Source organism: Oncorhynchus kisutch, linkage group LG15 (genome assembly GCF_002021735.2).
Source record: "Oncorhynchus kisutch isolate 150728-3 linkage group LG15, Okis_V2, whole genome shotgun sequence".
NCBI lineage: Eukaryota > Metazoa > Chordata > Actinopteri > Salmoniformes > Salmonidae > Oncorhynchus > Oncorhynchus kisutch.
In genome coordinates, this window is record NC_034188.2 from 37,158,648 (window position 1) to 37,181,014 (window position 22,367).

General features: G+C 40.1%; 1 protein-coding gene across 1 annotated transcript in view; it reads right to left on the minus strand.

The window, feature by feature from the left end:
- The window catches only part of LOC109905272 (leucine-rich repeat and immunoglobulin-like domain-containing nogo receptor-interacting protein 2), a 381,644-nt gene that overhangs the window by 169,068 nt on the left and 190,209 nt on the right, over positions 1-22,367 (minus strand). The window contains exon 4 of the mRNA XM_031790222.1: positions 196-274. The gene's annotated coding sequence lies outside the window, so the exon portion shown is untranslated. The remainder of the gene's footprint in view (positions 1-195; positions 275-22,367) is intronic.

A 22,367-nucleotide genomic window follows, 5' to 3' on the forward strand; every position in this document is an offset into this window, starting at 1 on the left:
TCCTCTCCAAACTCAAAATAGCTCACGCTATGCATCAAAGACCTCCTTGATAAGTTAATCGGAACTATCTGTTACCAAATATAGAGAGAAATTCACTGGAGTCTGAACTGACATGGGAACGAAATCAACCACAATCGAAGCCAAACAGTTGACACGAAAACAGATGATCAGACATTGTGAATGCTTGGTACTTACCACTTTGAGAAGCAATCATCCTCTCAGCCATGGCCTGTTCTTTCCCCCCCAGTTATCACTGTTTTTCAGGCTTCTATATCTGGTTGGAAAGAGAGAGAGAGAGAGAGAGCACGTTAGAGAGCGAGAGCAACAGAGATCGATCACAGGTAAGCTTATGATCTGGTAAGTAGAGTGTGGATCCAAACGCAAAGAACAACATTTCAATCAGGGTTCAAAACAAAATTGTTACGGACACTGTCAGAAGTTCACAATCAAAGAGAAGGGGATCAAAGGGAGCTAGTCATTGTTAGTAACAATTATTTACTGTGTTACTTCAAACCTGAGCTACCCTGCACCAATCATTTTTTTTTCTTTGGGGGGGTAGATCAGATTTAATATTGCAGATTGTGGGTACTATCAATGTAATTGTCATTTCCAATCCCATATATATATATATATATTTTTTGTATCATGTTTTTATTTTTATTTATTATTTTCCTGCTATCCCTATCAATCTTCCCCTAACAGGAGTAAACTAATGGACAACAAAATTTAGGCTTCTTCTTCCAGTTTATACATTCTACATACATTTTACGGACTGTACATTTTAAATTAGTTTTGTATTTAATTTTTTTATCCTCAACCCCAACCATCTACAGTGCCTTGCAAAAATATTCATCCCCATTGCCGTTTTTCCTATTTTTTTGCATTACAACCTGTAATTACAATAGATTTGGGGCGGAATTTCATGTAATGGACATACACAAAATAGTCCAAACTGGTGAAGTGGAATTATAAAAAATAAAAACCGGAAAAGTGGTGCATAGGTATTCACCCCTTTGCTATGAAGCCCCTAAATAAGATCTAGTGCAACCAATGTCCTTCAAAAGTCACATAATTAGTTAAATTAGTTAAAGTCCAACTGTGTGCAATCTAAGTGTCACATGATCTGTCACATGATCTCAGTATATATAAACCTGTTCTGAAAGACCCCAAAGTCTGCAACACCACTAAGCAAGGGGCACCACCAAGCAAGCGGCACCATGAAGACCAAGGAGCTCTCCAAACAGGTCAGGGACAGAGTAGTGGAAAAGTGGAAAAGTACAGATCAGGGTTGGGTAATAAAAAAATATCAGAAATGTTGAACATCTCACAGAGCAAAATTAAATCCATTAGGGGGCGCTATTAACATTTTTGGACGAAAAACGTTCCCGTTTTAAAGAAGATATTTTGTCACGAAAAAATGATGCTCGACTATGCATATAATTGACAGCTTTGGAAAGAAAACACTCTGACGTTTCCAAAACTGCAACGATATTGTCTGTGAGTGCCACAGAACTGATGTTAAAGGCGAAACCCAGATAAAAATCCAACCAGGAAGTGCCGCATTTTTTGAAACCGCCTCATGCCAATGACTCCTTATATGGCTTTGAATGAGCTACGAATGAGTTTACGTTTTCCACGTATTCCCCAAGGTGTCTACAGCATTGTGATGTCTTTTTACGCATTTCCATTGAAGAATAGCCGTAAGGGACCATATATAGCAAGTGGTCACATGGTGTCTCCCGCAGAAAATCTTGCGTAAAATACTGAGGTAGCCATTTTTCCAATCGCTTCTTATGACAAACAAATTGCCTCGACGGATATATTATCGAATATATATGTTAAAAACACCTTGAGGATGGATCCTAAACAACGTTTGCCCTGTTCCTGTCGATAATATGGAGTTAATTTTGAAAAAAGTTTGGCGTTGTGTAGGTAGCATTTTCCGGTTGATTTCTCAGCCAAGCATGATGAACAAATGGGAGCTATTTCGACCTATAAAAATAATCTTTTTGGAAAAAAAGAAAATTTTCTATCTAACTGGGAGTCTCCTGAGTGAAAGCATCCAAAGTTCTTCAAAGGTAAATTATTTAATTTGGTTGCTTTTCTTATTTTCGTGAAAATGTTGCCTGCTGCCAGCAGAGCCTAGCATAGCATTATGCCATGATAAACTTACACAAATGCTTGTCTATTTTGAAAATCTGAGATGACAGTGTTGTTAATAAAAGGCTAAGCTTGTGTTTGAATATATTTATTTCATTTCATTTGCGATTTTCATGAATAGGAAAAGTTTTTAAGTATCTATGTCCGCTGCGTTATGCTAATTCGTTTGAGGCTATGATTACGATCCCGGATCCGGGATTGCTCGTCGCAAGAGGTTAAAAAATGGAAAGAATATGGCACCACAACAAACCTGCCTAGAGATGGCCACCCACCAAAACTAATGGACCTGGCAAGGAGAGCATTGATCAGAGAGGCAAGAAAGAGTCCAAAGATAACCCTGAAGGAGCTGCAAAGTTCCAGGTCAGAGATTGGAGAATCTGTCCATAGGACCACTTTAGCTTTACACTCCACAGAGCTGGGCTTTACGGAAGAGTGGCCAGAAAAGCCATTGCTTAAAGAACAAAAATAAGAAAACACGTTTGGTGTTTACTAAAGGGCAGGTGGGAGACTCCCTAACGATGTGGAAGAAGGTACTCTAATCAGATGAGACTAAAATTGAGCTTTTTGGCCATCAAGAAAAACGCTATGTCTGGCGCAAACCCAACACCTCTCATCACCCCGAGAAAACCACCCCCACAGTGAAGCATGGTGGTGCAGCATCATGCTGTGAGTATGTTTTTCATCGGCAGGGACTGGGAAACTGGTCAGAATTGAAGGAATGATGGATGGCGCTAAATACATGGAAATTCTTGAGGGAAACCTGTTTCAGTCTTCCAGAGATTTGAGACTGGGACGGAGGTTCACCTTCCAGCAGGACAATGACCCTAAGCATGCTGCTAAAGCAACACTCAAGTGGTTTAAGGGGAAACATTTAAATGTCTTGGAATGGCCTAGTCAAAGCCCAGACCTCAATACAATTGATAATCTGTGGTGTGACTTAAAGATTGCTGTACACCAGCAGAACCCGTCCAACTTGAAGGGTGCTGAAGCAGTTTTGCTTTGAGGAATGGGCAGAAATCCCAGTGGCTCAATATGCCAAGCTTATGGAGACATACCCCAACAGACTTGCAGCTGTAATTGCTGCAAAATGTGGCTCTACAAAGTTTTGACTTTGGGGGGGTAAATAGTTATTTTTGATGGCTGTAATACATAGATATGCCGATAGTGGACAACCCTGTTTCACTCCTCTTGACATCCATTATTTACTATTTTACACCTGGGGTTACAATACATAACTTTAACCCATTGTATATGAGATTCTTCAAAATTGAAATAATCCAGGCGTGTATATAAACATTCTAATCGTTCTTTATCAAAATGCCTTTTCAAAATCAGCTATGAACACCAAGCCTGGTTTCCCAGATTTTTCATAGTTTTATATTGGTTCCAGGACTTGTCTTATATTATATCCTATGTACCGTCTATGTAAAAAAAACTGTCTGATTAGGATGAACAATATCCAACAATACATTTTTTATTCTATGGGCTATGCATTTTGCTTGAATTTTGGCATCACAACACTGAAGTGTAAGGGGTCTCCCGTTTTTCTGGGTGAACTGAATCTTTATATTTACGACCGGGGTCCGGTTTCAGTAATAGTAAACTATATATATTATATTCCTTATTTTCTACTTAGCTATATTAAATTGTTTTAAGAAGGTCATACCAAGGATAATTTAGCTATTTTATTTAGAATTTTAAGACCACTTGATTAAAAAAAATATATATATATTTTTGGGAAAGACATTTTGGGGCCTTACTGCTATTAGACCATACAAACGCATTGCATAACAGATTCGCTACATGGAAAAACAGATAGTCCCTTCCAAAAATATTAGAGGAAGTTTGATCTAAAGTGTCTGTCCTATATCTGAGAGATATAGAGACCCACAGTATGAGTCATAATACCCATAAAACCTAATGGTAAAACAATAATGTGTGATGCATACACAATGTGGGATGCATACACGAACACACCCCTTCACACAAACACCTCTACCCCTCTCTCCCCTGCCACCAATAGACCACTCCCACCCCCACACATACACACACATACATACACACTCACACATGACCACAAGCTCAGTTGTTCCATCCCCTAGCCCAACTCAAGAGTATAGTTGATGTGTGAATGCGTATTGAGAAGGCATGCCAAATTGAGCAGGAATGGGAACCAACCAATGTCTTGTCCTTTCTGCTGGAGATAGTAAATCCCCCCCTCCCCCACCATTCACACACACTGGTCCCCTGTTCTTCCCAGGCAACTCTGTGTAGTCAAACCATTTGATTATTCTGTGCCTCCAGGGCCACAATAATTTACCCCGTACCAATGAAATACTGCACTTTTTGACCATCTCAAAAACCAAGCATATTGGCATAATCCAAAACCCCAAATGTAATGAATTTCGTTAGTATTTTTTTCTCCCTAACACAATCCTTTCCTGTCCCCTGTAAAACAGCGTGACCTTAGTGATATACGTTGGCACCTGTCTGTTGCTCTTGGAGCCAATAATGAGTCCCTCCACACAGGCTAGAGGGGAGCAGCACACAGGAAGGTGATTATGAGGAAGGAGTGCCTGAGTTGTTAATGAGACATGATGAGAAAGAGGAGTGAGGCTAATATTAATTCTTTATGCTGTCCCAAATTGCGCTCTATTCCCTGTGTAGTGATAGGGTTCTGGTTAAAAGTTGTGGACTACATAATGACTTTAAAGGCAGGGAGACAAAAAAAACATTGAGGACGACTTGTAAAATCAGCCTTGACACCCAGTACTACTCGTACCCCATTAAGAGTTCAAGGACAAAAGCTGTCCTGCTATTTGATCATTTATCCATTGGATCCCATCGTTAAGCCAAATCTGACTTTTTCCACACTGCCCTGGGAATTTTGATGGGCTGCGAAATTGTGATTTCTTAACACGCTACTAACAGGAGATCAGACAGAGCTCCGAGCTAAATCATGGTTGCAATAAGCAGAATAAACTATACAGACCAGCTGATCTGTCATTGTTAGTGTCAAGCCAGCTTGATACTAGACAGCGGAAATGGTTATTGTCTGCGTTCACTACTCCCACCCCAATGAAGTAACATCAGGAACAAGAATATCTAAATAGGAAAAAGATACATGCAAACATATCACATATTACAACTGAAATAAAACGATTTGACTGGAAATGTCTATTATGAAGATTTAATTAACATGTTTAACGCCTACAATGAAAATAAAGTTATTGAAGACCGACTGCTAATTAATTGCCACATTGTAAATGAAAGTAATGTGGATTGCAGCAACATGTGTGATAGACAATTTAAATATCATTTTAACAAAGCACTTTGCATCTGTTTCATTGATTTAAGATAACGACTTCCAAATAACAATTAATTAATTAATAAGTACAATAAAGTACAATATTTCCAGGGCTGGACTACTGCATTTGGGGCACCGGAGCACCGATCTTCAGGGGGCCCACACTGATTTTGTTAGCCACTCTCACTCAGCTATTATATTAACATAGCATAAGTCATGGAAAAATGTGTAGGATTGCAGGAAATTAGATTTAAAACGGCAAAGATTTCTCTCCATCCCATGGAAAAATGGGTAGAATTTAATAAAATGTATAATACAATTGCAACATTTTCTATCAGCCCCATGGCAAAATACTTGCAGATTTCAAGGCAATTTCCTCATATTCTATATATTTAGCCATAAGTCAGAGAGAATTTTGAAGTTTTGAAGCACATTTCTTGCAACTCTACACATTATGCTATCGTATGCTATCTGGAGGTTCTCGACCCACAACCCCCAAAATGCTAAATATGTTGGGGGCTGCTTGAAGGTCCGGTTCGGTAATTCGTCCCTGAATATGCCACAGTAGGCCTAGGCTATTGGCCTTATTACTGTAGCCCCGTAAAAAAATATATAAAGGTTCAATTTTGAGGAAACAAAAGTAATTTTAATATAATTTGGGCAACTTTAAATGCATTTATTATAATACAATAAAATGTATTTAAAAAATACAACCAATCACAATTTAGATTCAAATGTCAAATGTGTAACTTACAATTCACGAGTATTTCCTTTACCCCTCTTGATAAGAAATTGCCATATTTTATTAAGACATTCGTCAATTAGCTAAATTGGAAATGAAAAAGTGATCACACACCATTCATAAAATGTGTAGGGTAGGCTACATTGCCATAGTAGATTTGCCTTGGGAAACGAGGAAATGAAATACTTTATTTCAGGATTAAATTGTTCCGAGGATAATATCCACGAGAGCGAAATCACATAGTCCTTAATTTAAAAAAATAAAAAATCTAAGGGTTAACCCAAACATCAGCTACAGGGAAAGGTAAATTGGGGGCCAATAATGGTTGCAATAGAAATCAGCATGCATTGATGGTTTAACGAGAGACACGCTGGCGAATAATCTGGTGGCCATCGATGGTTGCATTTGGCCTTAAGATTATACATTTATTTGGTTGTGATCTTTGTACAATACCTATTTTGGATGCAGCAGTTGTTAGCTAGACTCATTGACATAGCTGGTAGCAAAGCAGGTCAAAGAGCCATTTTACTGGTTGAAGTTGAAGTGTTTTTTTAAGTATAATACTCTGTTGTGACAATAACACAAACATTATATTAAGCAGGACATTCATGAAAGCCTTAAAATCCAATTTTAATCCAAAAGTAGTGTGAAATGCACTCAAAAGCACCATGTAAAATGAGGCTTTTTTTGCTGACGGTATATGAGAACTCCGCCATGTTCTGCATCCAAATTGTGTACATCACCCATGTGCGGCAATGTTTGAAAACACAGAGAGGGGCATATTAATGTATTATGAATTAATACCTTTCCTTTCGGGGCCACCGTATATTAACATTATGCAGTTCCAAAACTAAATATTTAATGCAGAATATAAGGTTCCATGCCTTGTGGTAAAGGCACTGCTGCAGCATTTGCTACCTGGAATGAAGATGAATAACCTGGAAGTCACCACAAAACCACAAAGACCATCCTGCATGTTAATTGTCAAGAGCATCTGGGTGCTGAGAATATTGTGGCCAAAATGCATTTGTTCAAACCCCAACTTTTGCATCAGCTCAACTGAGACTGACACCATCCTAACCTGCCAGCCTAATCACCTGCGTTGCCAAATTCTGTCAGTGAATTGGTTGTAATATTTCCCCTGTCAGCACTTGTGACTTCTGGCAATGAACGTGTGTGAGAGTTAATCGTAGCTCTTCTTCCTCTAGGAACCTATAAAGAACAAATTATAAATGCAACATGTAAACTCTTTGTCCCATGTTTAATGAAAAATAAAATATCACAGACATTTTTCATATGTAAAAAAATAAAACTTAATTTCACTCAAATGTAGTGCTCAAATTTGTTAGTGAGCATTTCTCCTTTGCTAATATAATCCATCCACCTGACAGCATAATCATTACACAGGTGCACCTTATGCTGGGGACAATAAAAGGCTACTCTAAAATGTGCAGTATTGTCACACAAAACAATGGGTTATGGTGTTTTCAGGCAGAAGCTACGGACAACGAATTGTCCATATTATTGCATTTCATTGGTGCATTCATTTGAATGCACAGAGATACTATGATGAGGTTCTGAGGCCCATTGTCTTGACATTCATCTGCCGCCATCATGTCATGTTTCAGCATGATAATGCAAGACCCCATGTCGCAAGGATCTGTACACAAATTCTGGAAGCTGAAATGTCCCAGTTCTTCCATGGCCTGCATACTCAGCAGACATGCCACCCAGTGAGCATGTTTGGGATGCTCTGGATCAACATGTACGACAGAGTGTTCCAGTTCCTGCCAATATCCAGCGACTCCAGCAGCATTCCTCAGGCCACAATCAACAGCCTGATCAACTCTATGCAAAGGAGATGTGTCACGCTGCATGAGGCAAATGGTGGTCACACCAAATACTGACTGGTTTTCTGATCCACACCCGTACCTTTATTTTAGGTACAGTATCTGTGACCAAGAGATGCATTCCTAGTCATGAAATTCATAGATTAGGCCCAATGAATTTATTTCAATTGACTGATTTCCTCATGTTAACTAACTCAGTCAAATCTTCTAAATGTTTGCATGTTGTGTTTATATTTCTGTTCAGTATATTTCAACATAATACCCTTATGTTAGGAAATGGAGAGGCAGATTGTCTCATAGGCATTCAGGTGAAAAATGTTGCATTGAGGGGACTATACTATGACCTCAATAATCTGACTGTAAGGAAAGTTATAAAAAACACAATAGAAATCGCATCTGTCATCATCCAGTAAGCAAAAGCAATGTGTAGAACAACTTAATGAGAGAGAGAGATTTACTCCAAGCAAAATATTAGGAAATATAGCTGTCTACATTCTTTCTATTTTAAACATATGACCACCTTTGATGGTCATACATCATTTGACAAATATTCCTTTCTCTTTCATTGTCCGGTAATTCATGTGCGTGGCTGCTAGCCAAATAGCGTTGCACTTCTGTTGTCAGCTGATGAAAATGAATCTATTTTTGGCTGAATGCATTCATTTATTTTGTGTGACGAGAAACTAGTTGCACACCACTTATCACTCTACTGATAAAAACACATTACTGCCTTTTTTTACTGCTAGCAGGTTACCATCTGACAAGAATTGTGAGGCAGAAGTTGGCAGATCGGCAGTACCGACTTCAGACGAGACACGTGACGCTTCGGAGCAAATTGGAGAACATCATCGTGTTCTTGAGAGTCATCTTTCCATCCGGGTCATATTAGTTTGTAGCCCAAACAGTTCGGATGCTACAGACATTTTCATGAGAAGACCAATTTTCGGGATGGCTTCTGGTCTGACAAACACCAGTGTAGTTCTGCCACCTTCCATCGCCGATGGGGAAGGCCGACATCAATGGATCAGATGGATTGAGACGCAGCCGATGTGGAAGGCCGACATTGATGGATGATGGATTGAGATGCAGCTGACGCAGATACTGTATGTCTAGCTGAAACAGAGATTTTTATGGGGATTTGTTTATAATTCTAATTAGATGTAGATGTACACATCGACTCTAAGGGGTTATGTACTTTGATGGCATGAGGCAGTGTCCTTCTAGATGTGTTGTTTGCATATACCTTCTAGATATTGTGCAGACAAATTAATTATACTGTAATGAAATACACTGATGTGCGATATCTTTGAAGAACACTTGACAATCCAGGAATGTACCCAAGGGCTCAATATGGCAAGACGTAAACACGTTGAAAGCAAGACAACTTATTCCTCCCTGTCCTGAAGAGACATCATTTTTTTTCTGAAAATCCCCAGTTGAGTGACCAACACATTGCAACCAACACTACACAGTGACATTGCAACCCTTGACATTCCACATATCAAACAAACCTAACGAGTGACCAATGGTTGCAAGATGAAATTACTGACAATACAATTGTCAAATGTTTGAGCAGATACTTCATTTTGAACTGCGGATTGTGTATCAACACACACAGACTTGCCGAAGAGGAAGGAAAACGCTCAGGGATTTCACCATGAGGCCAATGGGGATTTTAAAACAGCTAAGAGTTTAATGGCTATGATAGGAGAAAACTATGAATGGATCAACAACATTATAGTTACTTCACAATACTAACATAAATTAGTGAAAAGAAGGAAGCCTGTACAGAATAAACATATTCAAAAACATGCATCCTGTTTGCAATAAGGCACTAATCACTAAAGTAATACTGCAACAAATGTGGCAAAGAAATTAACTTTTTGTCCTGAAAAAAAGGTGTTATGTTTGGAGGAAATCCAACAGTACCACTGTTCATATTTTCAAGAACGGTGGTGGCTGCATAATTTTATGGGTATGCTTGTCATCGGCAAGGACTAGGATAAAAATAAACAGAGTAGATCCAAGCACAAGCAAAATCCTAGAGGAAAATCTGTCTGTCTGCTTTCCAACAGACACTGGTAAACAAATTCACCTTTCACCAAGACAATAACCTAAAACACAAGACCAAGATGACATTTTATGTTCCTGAGTGGCCTACTTACAGTTTTGATTTAAATCGTCTTGAAAAATCTATGGCAAGACTTGAAAATGGATGTCTGCAATGATCAACAAACAACTTGACAATTTTTCTTAAAGAATACAGGGGCAAATATTGTACAATCCAGGTGTACAAGCTCTTAGAGACTTACCCAGAAATACTCTCAGCTGTAATCACAGTCAAAGGTGATTCTAACATGTATGACGCAGGCGGTATAATAATGACCTAATCAAGAAAAATATGTGTTTGATTAATTAAAAAATAAAGAGTATTTTGTGTAGGTCGTTGACAAAAATGAGAATTTAATACATTTTAGTCCCACTTTGTGGGACTGTATAACAAATTGCTGTATAACTGTGAATGCTGTTTAACAAATTGTGGAAAAAGTTAAGGGTTGTGAGTACATTTGAAGGAACTGAAGTATATGAGTCCAATGAGAAATGCTACCTCACCAAAGCTGAACGGGTGTCTTTTCATCTAAAGGAGCTCCGTTTAATACACATAATCTAATTACTTTGCACAGCTGGACATCCTTCATACATTCCTTTCAATCTTAAGCATTTGATTACATGTAAACACATGCTTGATTTACTCCTTACTGTGCGCAAATCTGCCGGCTTGTTGTGATGGATGACAAGAAACCAATTAATCACATCATTATACCAATTAAAAACCATGTTTGCTCCGATGGAGTCAAAAAACAGAGAGAAGTGATAGGAAGTTGATCTGATTCACCAACGCTCGCTCCCAAATAAATAAATAAAACGGTGCCATAAACAATATATTATTTTTGCAGAGGTTAGGGAGGTCTTTCTATTGACACATATTTATAATATATCTAAGTTTGCATTAGGAATATGAAACATGAGAACTGGAATGCGTGTACTATGGCCACCCTTAACGTGGAGTATTGACTGTGTAAATACAGGTTCCATCCATAGCAACTTAAGTGTGTACCCTTGTCATCCAGACGCTATTAGCAAAGCTCATTAGACATTTTATACCTTCTGCGTTCTTTCTTTTCTTAACCACCACTCCACCACCTCCAAACATATTAACTCCACCAGGCAGTGTTTGCAGTGCTCTGTGGCACTCAGGTCCTGAAGGGCTCGATATCAAATAAAGCAGACTTGACTGGCTATGGCTCACAGGGCCTCCGAGTGGCTCCTCTGAGGGAAGCAGGGCGGTAGAAGAAACTGCAGCTCCGCATGCTCCCTCTCTGTTCCCCTCTGCCGACTCAGTGGCCCACGTTTCATTAATGAGAACCGGCAACACACACAGACACATGTACCGTGTCGACTCTAATTATATTACAAAGCACTGCCCCTCCACCGAGGCCCCCAGTGGCATTGTGTAATGTACTCCAAAGGGTTTCTAAAAGGCAAAACATCTTAATGTGCATTCTGAGTGCATCCAGTTGAAGCACATAAAAAATGCTAACAACAAAACAGTAGATGCCAGCAAGGATCATTGTTCTGCATTTTGTATGTTATTCTTGCTATCTCACTGATTGAGTGTGGTACTTGCCACTGTACGGACATGGCACCACTTCTACAAGTAGAATGCTGTATTTTTCCCACTTTAGAGGTAAGAATGTGTTACAGAGATCATTACGCAAACATAATGAGCTTGTTAGGGTGATGTCACCTCCTGGGCAGACAATTAGTCCCCTGCTCTGGGAGGCCATAGGACGAGTGCTGGAGCTATGATTTCCACGATTTGCACTTGAAGGGGTTTTGTTGGAAAAATTGAGTTTGACCATAATCTACCACTTGCGCTATTATATGGTGTTGTAATAACATCATTATACCTTTTGCCACAGGGTAATTCCAGGTGTGGTCGAGTCTGACGGCAGGAAATGGCCTAGAGAACAATTGGTTCAAATTCCACTTGAAGGCACTTCAGACGAGTATCTGAAGAAAACATTGATAGCTACATATCAACTGAAATGATATTGCAATACTGCGGAGCCTTGATGAACAAGGAAGTATTCTCAAAGGGAAATTATTTTTGGGGACAAGAATGACATCCTCTCTCACCTGGATGAATGGTATTATGGAAGAGTGTTAGAATGAAAAGAGAAAAGGACAGTGCATTCACCTGAACATATTGGTGCCGCAATGATCTTCAATATTTGCATGCTGCAAATATTTTGTCTTTTTTCTTGCTAAATCTTTTGGGGAAGCCTGGCTTCCCTTGGCATCCATGAATACACACCACTAATAATAATAACAACAACAACATCGACAACTGCAAGTCAATAAACACATCCAAATATAGTACATCAATTACTTTTTCTCAAACAAGGCAAATAGGGCTTTGTTTAAACTATATATGCTCCTGGAGCAAAACAATGGAGACTAATTGCTAGTTTACTGCACTTTCAATCTATAAATAGACTCATCAGTAGCAGAAGCATACTGTATATAGTTTCGGGACAACCGAAAAACCCTTTCTGGAACCAATTTTTTCGAAGAGTGTACCGTTGCTTATTATCATAAGATGAGATCAAAATCAAAAAGGGATACATGAAAGGTCTGGTTTCTCAAAGACCTTCGGAAGATTTCATATTCGACTAAGAATAGCCTTTACCGCTAACACATCATGTTGGGACTTTGCTTTGCAGCTCTGCATAGGAAATGATAACATGGATCTGTCTTGAATGGAGCTTACTGGCTTCATGGAATGCAGATCAACCTCAGACTCCTATTGAATGACAGTTTGGCAGGTCTAGCTGAAGTTGCTTTTACCATTCCCTTTACGACAGAGGTGGCTATGAAATATGGACAGTGGCAAATTGAGATTCATCAGGCATGCTGTCTTCCTCACTGAAATCTATATTCAATTTTGGAGCATCTGTTACAGCAGTGGCGGGACGAGACACACTGGGATTGAGAATCGTTTAAGTGTTCTGAAATGTGTGCAGTGAAAGGCTATCTCTCCTCACTATCAGAGATGTTGAGTCTTTTAAAATCTGCTTCTTGGGAAACAACAACAAACTCGTAATAAACAAATACAGATACTCACTAGAAAGGAGCTGCTATTTTGAGTCTTTCACTGTCGGTGATATCACTTCCAAGGCTCTTCTTTTTTGCCATTGGCATGAATGAACGACAGTGATATAAAATCAAGCAGTGTCAAATGGTAATCATTTTCTTCAGAATAATTGAGTATCTCTCTGTCAAAGTATTGTTTGCATGTTGGGCTAAGATCTCCCCATTAGCAGTGATGGTTTTCCTGGGCCCTATTTTAGTTGAATGAGCCACAGCAGTCTGGTCTCATGGGACCTCATCAGATTTAAAGAGGTATGTTACACCTAGAGAGCCTTTCAGACAGATTCCAACAAGTCTAGTACCGCAGTGCTGCTTACACTGCTGACCCAAGCAGAATACTAGTGAGGAAAGCACAGGCAGCTGCATAGGTAGCCACTGGCATTCTCTATTCTCAACTGGATTGGTTTCTAAATGCCTCATGTAGGTAACCGTGTTCAAGTCTTCTAAACCCAACTCTTTCCTAAACTGACTAAAACCAAGTTGGATAAGATGATCAAGAAGGAAACTACACTTTCAAAGATTAAATCCAGTAGGGCTTGAAAATCTATCAGAGCTAGAATATAAGGCAGGGCTCAACTCTTTGGTGTCTTTGACACCAAGATACACGCAATATTTGATCAAGTACAATGTACAACACACCTGCAAAGACGCAATAATAAATATCCCAAAAACCTGGACTATGTGGAAGCAAGCGCTCAAGTCAGCCTCATCATTTGACCATGCTAATGAGGACTTGTAGAGGAGAGGAAGTGATGAGGTGATTATCATTATTTGCCAAAAATTTGACTTGAAAGGTCAGGGCGGTTACACTCTCAGAACAACATGAGGGCAGAGAGAGGGTATTGTAAACAACACAGCGTTATAGGAGGTTAAGGCTTGTTTTAATGACGCGTGAGCCAAAATGCAGATTGTGTGGCCGACCTTCTCTGCTCAGTTCAGAACATTAATCTTGGCCTTTGCGTCCTCTGAGATTCCGGTGTAGTTCTGCTGTGACCTTGGGTTCAGATGCAGATTCTGTATGTGGTTTCAGTAGACAGCAGCACAATCCAAAGGAGGTCAACAAATAATAACAGCAAATGAGAGGAAGGACATTTTTATTAGTTCTTCAAAATGTTGCATTGAACTTTTCCTACCACCAGTGAAAGAGGAATCTGCGTTTTCCTGTAAAGGTATTTTTATTGAGAACATCAGAAGCCGATAAAGAATGCACCAGAATAACTAAGAAAGTCAATCTTGTGCAGCAGTTATCCAGAATAAAAAAGAACAGCTCTCCTGCATAGCAAGATATTGTATGCTTGATAAAATATATACCTGAGTTTCCCTTTCTTTCAAATGGTGACAGTATCAATTAAGCAATCTAAACGTCCGTTCTTGGAAATGCATTGTTATCTTATACTTCAACTTTGTCATCAAGTTTGATTAAATATGGAGTCCCTAGTGTATTCCCTTAAAACACCCCGCCATATCATAATAATGCATACCCAATACAAAATATTCCCTGAACGCGTACAATAGGTGGTAGTACCTTTAATCATTCCTGTTTGCATGCAAAATAGGCTCCATTTTTAATGAGTATGTCACTAGCCTAAGAGAATACATGATCATGCCAGTAAAGCTCTTTATTAGCTCGTAGTGAACAATGAGCCGTGTCAGTTGATAGAGGATGAAGAGCCTTCATAGTTCCCCGGGAAGCTGAAGCTAGCAAAATGAGAATCAATAAGCATGCTTCATTTGTTTTATGTCCATCTCCAAACACTCCCGTCTGAAAATAGATATTCTCATTTTTTTGCCAGATCTCTACTCACAATGATGCCATTGACTCCCGAGTCAGTTTGCCAAACAGTAACCCAACCATATACGACAATGGCTTTCAGCTTTATGTGCACTATTGTACAGCTACAGTATATTGAAGAATAAACACACAGATGTTATCTTACTACTATTTCATATAAAAGTTCAAGTTAGGCATAGCCACGGGAAGGAGCGGTGCTTGGGGTGTGTCAGCACCGCCTGTGTTTAAAGGGCAAAACGGCATCACCCTTTGCAGATGAGGTGTTAGAACTGTTGTTTTTTATGAACAAGTCTTATAAATGAATATGTTCTTTCTACGGCTTATCAGCGTACAACCAATATTTTACCACTGTTGCGGGCTCTCCTTCACTGCAGCCAACGTGAGTAAAACATTTCAACGTGTTAACCCTCGCAAGGCTGCCGGCACAGATAGCATCCCTAGCAGCGTCCTCAGAGCATGAGCAGATGAGCTGGCTGGTGTGTTTACGGACATATTCAATCAAGCCTTATCCCAGTCTGCTGTTCCCACATGCTTCAAGAGAGCCACCATTGTTCCAGTTCCCAAGAAAGCAAAGGTAACTGAGCTAAATGACTATCGCCCCGTAGCACTCACTTCCATCATCATGAAGTGTTTTGAGAGACTAGTCAAGGACCATATCACCTCCACCCTACCTGACACCCTAGACTCACACCAATTTTCTTACCACCGCAATAGGTCCACAGACGACGCAATCGCAATCACACTGCACACTGCCCTAACCCATCTGGAAAAGAGGAATACCTAAGTAAGAATGCTGTTCATCAACTACAGCTCAGCATTTAACACCCTGGTACCCTCCAAACTCGTCATTAAGCTCGAGACCCTGGGTCTCGACCCCGCCCTGTGTATTTGGGTCCTGGACTTCCTGAATAGGGTCCTCAACACTGGGGCCCCACAAGGGTGCGTTCTCAGCCCTCTCCTGTACTCCCTTGTTCACCCATGACTGCATGGCCATGCACGCCTCCAACTCAATCATCAAGTTTGCAGACGACACTACAGTGGTAGGCTTGATTACCAACAACGACGAGACGGTCTACAGGGAGGAGGTGAAGGCCCTCGGAGTGTGGTGTCAGGAAAATAACCTCACACTCAATGTCAACAAAACAAAGGAGTAATAGTGGACTTCAGGAAACAGCAGAGGGAGCAGCCCCCTATCCACGTCGACGGGACAGTGGAGAAGGTGGAAAGTTTTAAGCTCCTCAGCGTGCACATCACGGACAAACTGAAATGGTCCACCCACACAGACAGCATGGTGAAGAAGGCGCAGCAGCACCTCTTCAACCTCAGGAGGCTGAAGAAATTCAGCTTGTCACCAAAAACACTCACATACTTTTATAGATGCACAATCGAGAGCATCCTGTCGGGCTGTATCACCGCCTGGTATGGCAACTGCTTCGCCCACAACCGTATGGCTCTCCAGAGGGTATTGAGGTCTGCACAATGCATCACCGGGGGCAAAGTACCTGCCCTCCCGGACACCTACACCACCCGATGTCACAGGAAGGCCAAAAAGATCATCAAGGAAAACAACCACCCGAGACACTGCCTGTTCACCCCGTTATCATCCAGAAGGTGAGTTCAGTACAGGTGCATCAAAGCTGGGACCGAGGGACTGAAAAACAGCTTCTATCTCAAGGCCAACAGTCTGTTAAACAGCCATCACTAACATTGAGTGGCTGCTGCCAACATATACTGACTCAAATCTTTAATAATTTAAAATTGGATGTAATAAATGTATCACTAGCCACTTTAAACAATGCCACTTTATATAATGTTTACATACCCTACATTACTCATTACTCATCTCATATGTATATACAGCATTACTCATTACTCATCTCATATGTATATACAGCACTCTAAACCATTTACTAAATCTTGCCTATGCCGCTCGGCCATCGCTCATCCATATATTTTTATGTCCATATTATTTTTCATTCCTTTACACTTGTGTGTATAAGGTAGTTGTGAAATTGTTAGATTACTTGTTAGATATTACTGCATGGTCGGAACTAGAAGCACAAGCATTTCGCTACACTCTTATTAACATCTGCTAACAATGTGTATGTGACAACTGAAAATTTGATTTGATTTGATGATGCTTATTATGCGTTATGGTTGAACCTAAAGATTACATGTAACACAAATTAAATGAAATTGGAAAAAGTTTAATATATATGTGAAATTAAATTAAACAATGTATGTTGACGCTAATAGTATGGACAATGTATAATTATGTTGCCTAGTATGTTCTGTAAACTATTGTGTTTTAACAGTTTCACTCAATTCAATCTAATCAACCTGATAATTATGACACACTATGTCATTGGTTGCACTAATTGCACTGTTTGTCTACATCTTGGGTCAAGCATTCATGACATTACCCTGAAAATAGCACAGTGATGCTGAAAAGTTGGTGTTTTACCCAATAAATAACTGGGAGTTTATATATATTTGCGACTCTCTTTATTTCATTGTATAGCTTACATAATTTTTGAATGTTGCAATAAAAAAATATGAAACCATTTTTCCGTTGCATTATTGGTATAAATACAAATGTCATTGGGGTAGGGGAGAGAAAAAAACATGGGATATTTAAAAACATATCTTACAACCTTCAAACTTTAGGCTACAACTATTCCTGCGAGGCTACAACATTCCTGCGAGGATAGAAGTTAGCATTTAAATGTCTCAGAAAATAATTTTGCATTTATTTAAACCTGGTTCTAGCCAACCAAAATGGATAAAAACCCTGGGCCTGGTGAATCGAGTATCTGAAGGATGACACGAGTGTCAAGGGGGAATGTGTCAATGTGCTGAGGGAATGGGTCAGGACACTTGAGAGATGACCGCATCGTGGAGGAGATACGACTGCAAATGTTTGTATTAGAATAAACGGTAATTAAATGAATGATACATATACAACACAAGGTTAAACACATGCAAGACATACGTAATAATCTACTAATATGAAGTGTAACATCGATAAAAAAAGTAACAATTAAAAAATCAAAAGAAAAAAATACAACTGCTTGATTCAAATAGTAATGAAGAATTATTTTATTTATGACCAAGGTGATGGCTTGTTCCACCAAATCGGCCTCAATATGCCCACAGACAACGTGTCCCCGAGAGGGAGCAGAACCCCAGCCTGCGCTATCGCCACACAATGGAGACTGAAGTGGTGGCACCCGATTCAGGAGAACTCTTTGAAGCGGTGGATCTGGTGCAATTGAGATAAGATTCGACCAGGAAGGGCTAGGGATATCAGCAAGACGAGGGAAAACCACAACACACATGGTCGCACAGTCCCGTGACTCCCTCCACTTCCCCATGCAACTAGACACAGGCCGCCTGCTGCTCCAACGCCACGTTGGGGAAACATCACAAAAAATACTCCAAGCAGCACTGTCCCATGGGGTTACTTCAACTCTGGCCCCTTCACCCACAAACGAGAGGTAGTAGTAGAGTACCCTCATCAAACTGTGCCTCAGTCTTCTGATGTGTCACGTGGTCGGAGAGGACGTACTCCATCCTACACCGCTAAGGACTTGGACCCGTAGCACAATGAGCCAGAAATGGCTGACACACGCTACACTTATGCACGTTCACTGTAAAATTCTGGACACCTTGGCCTTACATGCCCTGATGAGGGCCTTTATCCGTGTCACCCCAGAGCACGAGGCCACTTTTGGTTTTTTATAACTGCAGCGAAAGGTAAGACCAATGTTTTAATAAACTGTCGCCTTGCAGTTAATATTCTTTATTCAATGCGTTTTTTGCGGTATTTATTAATAGTTTTTTGATGTGTTACAAAATGTAATGTTATTGCAATGTTATTGTATTGGCTACACTTGTGTGCTTTGCGTAATAGCTTGAGGACAGTATGGTGTTGGCTTCTGCACTTAGTCAACTGTTCTTTTTCTCTTAAACACAGTTGTTGTGTTGTGGTTTGAGCAATTATTTATAATTATTGTGTGCTTTGGTGGGAGGTTCTGGTGATAAGTGAGTCCACTTTGCTGGATTTAGTTGGGTGGCACAGGCCCGATTCTGCATGGAGTGTCTCTGTTTTGTAAGCGGCGCTCTCATGATTTATGCTCTTATCTAATCAGTTGTGGGGGTGTGGAGTCACACACAAACGCTCTGCTGTACGATAGACAATTTAGTTTGAGTTGAGTCGGGTCTCTCTCTCTCCCTCCTCCCTGTCACTCGCCCCCTCTTTCTCTCCCTCTTCTCTCCCCATTGTAGTGGATATCAAGTGATTGGGAGCAGTGCTCACAATAGTATCCCAATTGTATTTTCTATTAGCTTACAATTCTAAACTTCTAAGCATGAGAACAATTTCAAGTAAGGAACATGGGACTTTGATCGCTTTTCTCCGCAATGGTTCTGAAACTATTTATTTTTGTGCTCAATTTTATTACGCACAATCTTGTGTTTCCTCATTTAGTTACAATACCCCTCTCGCTTTGTCTCTCGTTATAATTCATTATAACCCGTTATAATTATGCAGTACAAAGACTTGTTTACAAGAGGCTTTTTTTGCAAACAGCCACAAGTTAAATTAAGTTAGACTGTGGGGATACTGTTACTGAATCTTGTCCTATGCTTAGGCCACTCATCACATTCGGAATTGTATTGCGTAGATGCATGCAATGCTTTATTATAAAGGTGCATTTTGTTTTTCAGCCCAAACACCCTACTCAAAACATCTTCCAGCGGCTATAAAGTCAGGGGCACAGCCCATGAATTGTACATGTAACATATTGGGGTCACTTCCAAAAAGGGGAGATTTAAAAATGATAGCTAGTACAGTGACATTTGTTTACTCTGAGAGATCTTACTTTTTGAGTCGGAATTACCACGGAGTGAGAGGCAATCTCATTTTATAGTCAGGCTCACACAACACCTTGCAATGGCTCTGTCACTCATCTCCCTATATCACCACTTGACTGCTGGTGGAACTGGAAGAAACAAAGCTCAATGACAGACCTGGGTTTCAGTACTACTCAAAATATTTGAAAATACTTCTGTGCTTGATTAAGCTTGCCTGGCATAATGGACCAATAGAATAGAACCTCAAACTCTTGACATCTGACACTTCTGGCTGGCTAAAACAAACACTCAAATTATTTGAAAGATTTTAAATAGTATTTGAACCCAGGTCAGCTCCCCAATGATTCTTCCATCCATCACACAAGTGTCTTTAAAGAGATTGAACAGGATCTTAAGCACTCACAAATTCCTAACATATTGTATGAATTAGAATTATTAACATATCATACTAATTGCAGAAATATATACACTGACTGTACAAAACATTAGGAAAACCTTCCAAATATTGAGATTTTGCCCTTAATGCGTTGGGCATGGACTCTACAAGGTGTTGAAAGCATTCCACAGGGGTGCTGGCCAATGTTGACTCCAATGCTTCCCATAGTTGTGTCAAGTTGGCTGGATGTCTTTTGGGTGGTGGACCATTTTTGATAGACATGGGAAACTGTTGAGTGTGTAAAACCCAACACCATTGCAGCTCTTGACAACTCAAGAGGTCCGCCTGGCACCGACTACTACCATACCCCGTTCAAAGGCACGTAAATCATCTTGCACATTCAACCTCTGACTGGCACACATACAGTACACACACAATCCATGTCTCAATTGTCTCAAGACTGAAAAATCCTTCTTTTACCTGTCTCCTACCCTTCATCTACACTGATTGAAGTGGATTTAACAAGTTCACCAATAAGGGATCATATCTTTCACCTGGGTTCACCTGGTCAGTCCATGCTATGGAAAGAGCTGTATCTTGTATACTCACTGTATACACTACCAGTCAAAAGTTTGGACACACCTATTTGTTAAATGAAGGTGAAATTAAAAATACAAAAAATTAAAAATATTCAATGCTTTTTCTTTATTTTTACTATTTTCTACATTGTAGAATAATAGTGAAGACATCAACACTATGAAATAACACATATGGAATCACATAGTAACCAAAAAAGTGTTATATATAAATATATATATCTTTGAGATTCTTCAAAGTAGCCACCCTTTGCCTTGATGACAGCTTTGCACACACTTTGCATTCTCTCAACCAGTTTCATGAGGAATGCTTTTCCAACAGTCTTGAAGGAGTTCCCACATATGCTGGGTACTTGTTGGCTGCTTTTCCTTCACTCTGCTTCACTCTGCTGTCCAATTCATCCCAAACCATCTCAAATGGGTTGAGGTCGGGTGATTGTGGAGGCCAGGTCATCTGATGCAGCACTCCATCACTCTCCTTCTTGGTCAAATAGCCCTTACAAAGCTGGAGGTCTGTTGGGTCATTGTCCTGTTAAAAAAACAAATGATAGTCCCACTAAGCGCAAACCAGATGGGATGGCGTATCACTGCAGAATGCTGTTGTAGCCATGCTGGTTAAGTGTTTCTTGAATTCTACTGTCAATAAATTACTGACAGTGTCACTAGCAAAGCACCCTCCTACCATCACACCTCCTCCTCCATGTTTCACAGTGGGAACCACACATGCAGAGATCATCTGTTCACCTACTCTCATACTCTGCGTCTCACAAAGAAACGGCGGTTAGAACCAAAAATCTCAAATTTGGACTCATCAAACCAAATGACAGATTTCCACCAGTCTAATGTCCATTGCCTGTGTTTCTTGGCCCAAGCAAGTCTCTTATTCTTATTGGTGTCCTTTAGTAGTGGTTTCTTTGCAGCAATTTGACCATGAAGGCCTGATTCACATAGTGTCCTCTGAACAGTTGATGTTCAGATGTGTCTGTTACTTGAACCTTGTGAAGCATTTATTTGGGCTGCAATCTGAGTAGCAGTTAACTCTAATGAACTTATCCTCTGCTTCAGAGGTAACTCTGGGTCTTCCTTTCCTGTGGTGGTCCGAACAGCTGCACACAAGTATAATATAGTGTAAGCTCGCCAACATTGGACTCTGGATCAGTGGAAACTCGTTCTCTGAAATTATGAATCACACCTCACCATCTGGCAGTCCGACGGACGAATATGGGTTTGGCGGATGCCAGGAGAATGCTACTATGCCCCAATGCATAGTGCCAACTGTAAAGTTTGGTGGAGGAGGTGTAATGGTCTGGGGCTGTTCTTCATGGTTTGGGCTGGGCCCCTTAGTTCCAGTGAATGGAAATCTTAACACTAAAGCATACAATTACATTCTAGACTATTCTCCAACTTTGAGGCAACTGTTTGGGGAAGGCCCTTTCCTGTTTCTGCATGGCAATG